The 5,354-nt window shown below is 37.2% G+C and overlaps 1 protein-coding gene across 1 annotated transcript in view; it reads right to left on the reverse strand.

The window, feature by feature from the left end:
- LOC106867539 (uncharacterized) overlaps positions 1–5,354 on the reverse strand; it is a 32,477-nt gene that overhangs the window by 3,672 nt on the left and 23,451 nt on the right. The gene's annotated exons all lie outside the window — the stretch shown is intronic.

The following is a 5,354-nucleotide window of genomic DNA, read 5'->3' on the forward strand; positions in this document are numbered from 1 at the left end:
TAGTTATATTTGTTACATTAAATAACTATTATAGAATATTACCGGTTTCGATGTGTATGTCCGTCTTTTTAAATATTAAAAATTTAAAGTCAAGGATTAAGAAATAAAAAATTAGGAATTAATAAAAAAAATTAGAAATTAAAACAGTTTGTACTCGTATTCTTAGCGTAGTTAAGAACACGTCCTTAATTTACAAGGCTGTGAAGGAAAGCATCTTGTTTTGTTCATCATCCTTTAAATAACCAATTACTAATCGTTCGTTTGATTAATTTATCGTTCAGTCAATCGATCTATCAGCTAGGTTCGTAAAAGTCCTTTCGTTCCCATTCGCGACCTTGTCAATGACATGCTCTCACTACTACTGGTCTGGTCTGCTCTGGAGATATTCTTCTTCATTGCAAGCAAATATAGAGTTCTAGACACTAAGTTACGTGCCATAAATGAGATATGTACAAAAGAACGGTGTAGGTTATCCGATAGCCACAGAAAGCTATGAGTTGTTTACAAAGAAGACACCATCAACAAGAGCGTTATACACAGATGAATGAAGAAGTTTAAGGAAAGAAACCAACACTGAAGACAAACCAGGCTGTGGTGGGAGGATATCGACTGCGATTACTGACCCGAATCGATAGTGAGTGGACAAACTGATTTGCGGGGAACAGATAAATCACATCTGAACTTGCTGCACAGCTGAACTTTGGTCACAATACTTTTCAGAAGATGGAAGACTGGATACTGGAAGTGTGTGCAAATTGGTAAGCACGACAGTTGACAACCGATTTGAAGAAGAGAAGGGTGGAAATTTGTTTTGATCTACTAGAAGTTTCTGAAGCCAATAAAATACACTTTTCCTCTCGATCTAATGACATGAGTTGAAATGTGAGGGAATGTTTATAATCTGGAGTGTTATCACGCCTTTTCTCCAAGGCCTAAGAAGTTTGAGAGCCAACAACTGGCACAGAAGTTCATAGCGACTTTTCTTTCGGATGACAAGGGTATCATGTTCCTTAATGGTCAGGAATGTGACTGTATCAGGAACAGCAAGCGGTACACTGAGACACACAAAAGGGTTGAAGAAGCCATTAAGAGAGGAAAACGAACAATCCACACATTCACCAGGACAATGCAACCATACATTTCAGCAACCAATTAAGCAATCAGCACATTGATCTGGCCGATGGTTTCCCGCCTCTAATTCATAGCGTCCAATTCCTGGATCAAAGCAACGTTGCTCCAGTCTATTCAGGTGTACTGAGTACCAGCCGGCTGCAGGTGTAACCCTCCCTCATCTTCCAAATATTACATTCTAGATGCTCTGTTGCCTAATCGTTGGAGAGCCACGTGGATGTCTATGTATACTCGAGACTTCGTAGCAACCTAAACTCCCTCGCGAGTGAAGACTGGCTATACTGTCAGCAAAATGGAGAGGTAGACATTGGATAAAGTAGTCCTCGATATGCTATGTCCGAAAGAAATACGAGATGACCATACTTGAAATGCTTATGCTCGTCTGTTCAGTCGTATTAAATCTAGGGCTACATAACAACCGTTTATAATCCTTTCTGCTATAGGCACAAGGCCTACAATTTTGGGGGAGGGGTAAGTTGATTGCATCGACCCCGGTATTTAACTGATACTTATTTTATTGATCCCGAAAGGATGGAAAGCGAAGTCGACCTTAGCGGAATTTGAACACAGAACGTAAAGCCGATGAAATGCCGCTAAGTAATTTTTCTGGGGTGCTAGCGATTCTGTCATCTCGCCGCCTTACAACTGTTTATAAAGCGATCAGGTGTCTCTGCACTGTCACACAGCATGTTTGAAATAGCCACCGAATATCTCAGAATTTTCATAAACTATCTTTAAAAAGGGACACTTTAAATAATGGCATAGGAGAAACTTTGGTTGAAGAACACAAGGAAGTGTCACGGTTGGAACACTTCTGATAGTAGGCTAGTTGGGAGAAAACTGACCTAGGGTTAAACAACAGTTTATTTTTATTACGAACCTTAGTACCACATTGATTTGTAGGATAATTATAACAGACTGCATATTTTCCATTGCATAACTGGTATTGCTGTTCTTGTCATTGTTGACCCTATGTCAGATCGAGCTCAATCTATTTTAAGAGAGAGATTTTAAGGTAATTTAGCTGCTATTTCCTGCATGGAGGTCATCTGCCTAGAAACACCTCTATTGGTGTCGATATTTTTCGTTCAGCCCCAGGTCAGCATCTGTTATGTAGACCTTTGATCAAAGTTGTCCCAACCTAACTATTCAGGGATGATTTGTATTCAATGAATCAAGTACTACATTACACGATGTAGCTTTCATTTTAAGACGGATGATTCGGCAGCCATTTAAAGCAGATCGATCAAACACCTGGTGCCTCCTGCTTTAGCTATTCCTTTATATATTTTACCAAACCTTTTGGGATAAACAAGAAATAATGACTGCTTTGTAATTTGAACGCAGGACTTGAGAACTAAAACTAGAAAGAGTGCCTAATACAAACACATCATTTCTATTATAAGAGTGAAGAGTGTCACAATAAAAATGGTGAAGAAGTCTCTTGACATTGTTTCCGTACACTTTACTCTATGTATATTATGTGTACGTATATATATATATATATATATATATATATATATATATATATACATACACACACACACACACACACACACACACACACACACACACACACACACACACACACACACACACACACACACACACACACACACATACGCACACATCTACTATAACCTCGGGCAGAATAAAACGTTGAGAGTGGATTGAGACGGAAACTGAAAGAAACTTGTCGTGTGTGTGTGTGTGTCTGAATTTGTCCTCCACCACCGCTTGACAACCAGTGTTGGAGTGTTTACGTCAACGTAACTTAACGGTTCGGCAAATGCGTATTGGAGTCGATGCATTTGACCAAAAATTCTTCAAGACAGTGCCCCAGCATAACAGCAGTATAATGACTGAAACAAGTGAAAGATATAACACTCATAAACATATTTCGTGTTACGTTAAAAAGCGGTGCATGGTACCAAAACTTTTCACTCGAGTCAAATATAAAAAAAATACTCCTAATCGTTGTTAGAGTACCCGCATAAGCTAAGTCAAGACCGATTAGTTTGTATCGGTATCGATTAGTATTAGTTGTTATAATGAAATCAAACGAAATAATATTTCAAAGTCATTTAATACGTACGTTTCAGGTTTGCGTATATTTTTGAAATGCTTTAACTGAGGAAGGTTTACGTAATGGATGCATTTCCTATCATATATCACCCAAACCTGAAACGTTCGTATTAAATGTTTTCAAAATATCATTATTTGATTTGATTTCATTCTTACAACGTATATAAACATGTAGGTACATAAATACATACACACATGCATACTTACATATATATGTGTGTATGTGTATATGTACGTGTGTGTGTGTGGGTGTTTGTGTGCGTATGTATCTCGAACCAGAGATTCAGTTCGTTTCGAGGTGAGTCGAGTGTAAGTTCCTGACAAGCTGAAAGACGGCGATATCCACTGATATCAATTCTTTTCATTCACCTTCTGCGCGAACTCTCTCGTCAGTTCTGAAGTATTCGGTGTTTTTTTTTTAATTCGGTGTCGTAAAGGGACATTTCCAAAGATGCTATCATGCAGCTAATGGACATATGAACAAAACACATGCAGTATGTATGTGACATTGATATGTGTGTGTGAAATAAACGAAGTTGAAAATTCACACGTATATGAAAATTATTTAAATTACAATGAAAACACTTAAACGATTCTGTATGATGTCTTAATTTTGATTTATATACATCTTATATCCTATGTATCGATCACAACATACTGGTATACACCAGTGAAACACGTATGAAGATAATGTAAATTATGATGCTATAATAAAGAGCTCAGTTAAATCGCTTTTGTTTTATATGTATAGATAAATAGCTCATTAAACTCCACGATGAATTTTACTGGAATGCAAGAATACCGTGAATTTCTAATTATAATTGTTACACACACACCCACACACGCACAAAGAGAAAGAGAGAGATAATGTTATTCTTATTTAACCTGGAGCCAACGACACAAATACCATCTAAGCAACGAAGAATTGGCTTCCTGGTCACACGGGCTGCTAGAAACACCAACCAAATCCCTACAGGTCCTACTCAAACCTCACCGTACTGTCTTAAATAATACTTTCTACTATATGTACAAAGCCTGAAATTTTGAGGGAGGAAGGTGGTCAATTCATCGACCCCAATGCAAAACAAGTACTTTATTTTATCGACTTCTAAACAATGAAATGTAACGTCGACCACAACGAAATTTTAACTCAGAACGTAAAGCCAACAGAAATGCTGCTAAGCAGTTTTTACCGGCGTGCTAACGATTCTACCTGCTCGTCGCCTTATGCTATGTTAAATAATGGACACATTAAAGAACGTAGTCGTATATATTCCTAAAAATTTCTAGAAGGCCGTAGTGAGAATAATTTTGATCATAGCGTCTAGTGGGTCAAAGTTAACCTAGGGTTAAACAACAACAACATTAGCCACATCAACAAAATAAAAATCTGAATTTAATATACAGCCCTCTTATACATAAACTACTTATAATACAAAGAACACAAATATGAAACAAGAATAATATAAACAAAATTTGGCCATTAATTGCTGTAAAATCGTTGCCTTTTCCACCATTAATTTTAGATTTTGAGAATAATTAACTTCCTCTTCCTTCAGTACGGATGTTTTGATATGAAGTAGGCAGGGTTTCTCCAACACACCGTAACACCCATCCCTTGATAAAGCTTGTTTGTGATTAGACATGGTTAGAACTTCGGTTAAATCTCAAATCAGTTATTATTATTATTATTATTATAAACGAAGCTCTAACCACATATATCTAAGCCACAAAATTTTGTCTTTGTGGTTTCTGGTATATTTATGCATTATGAGAAACCTCATCATATTTTTAATGCAGCAAAGAGGAAGATATGAATACTTTTTAATGTTAGCTTATGCGTAGTCATTTTCTTTTCTGATTGATAATAAGTGTAGCCATAGACTTGTTGTTAAGACGGTCACTTTGCAACTAATTAGCATCGTTTCAGTCCCCTCACTTCGTGACACATTGGGTAAGTGTCTTCTGCCATGACCCTAAAACGATCAATGCCTTATGAGTGAATTTTGGAGACAGAAATTGTGTGGATGCCTATCGTGTATGTGTGCGTGTAATATACACATGTACGTGCATGTTGTGTGTGTGTGTGTGTGTGTGTGTGTGTGTGTGTGTGTGTGTGTGTGTGTGTGTGTGTGTGT

This window comes from Octopus bimaculoides, chromosome 5 (assembly GCF_001194135.2).
Source record: "Octopus bimaculoides isolate UCB-OBI-ISO-001 chromosome 5, ASM119413v2, whole genome shotgun sequence".
Lineage (NCBI taxonomy): Eukaryota > Metazoa > Mollusca > Cephalopoda > Octopoda > Octopodidae > Octopus > Octopus bimaculoides.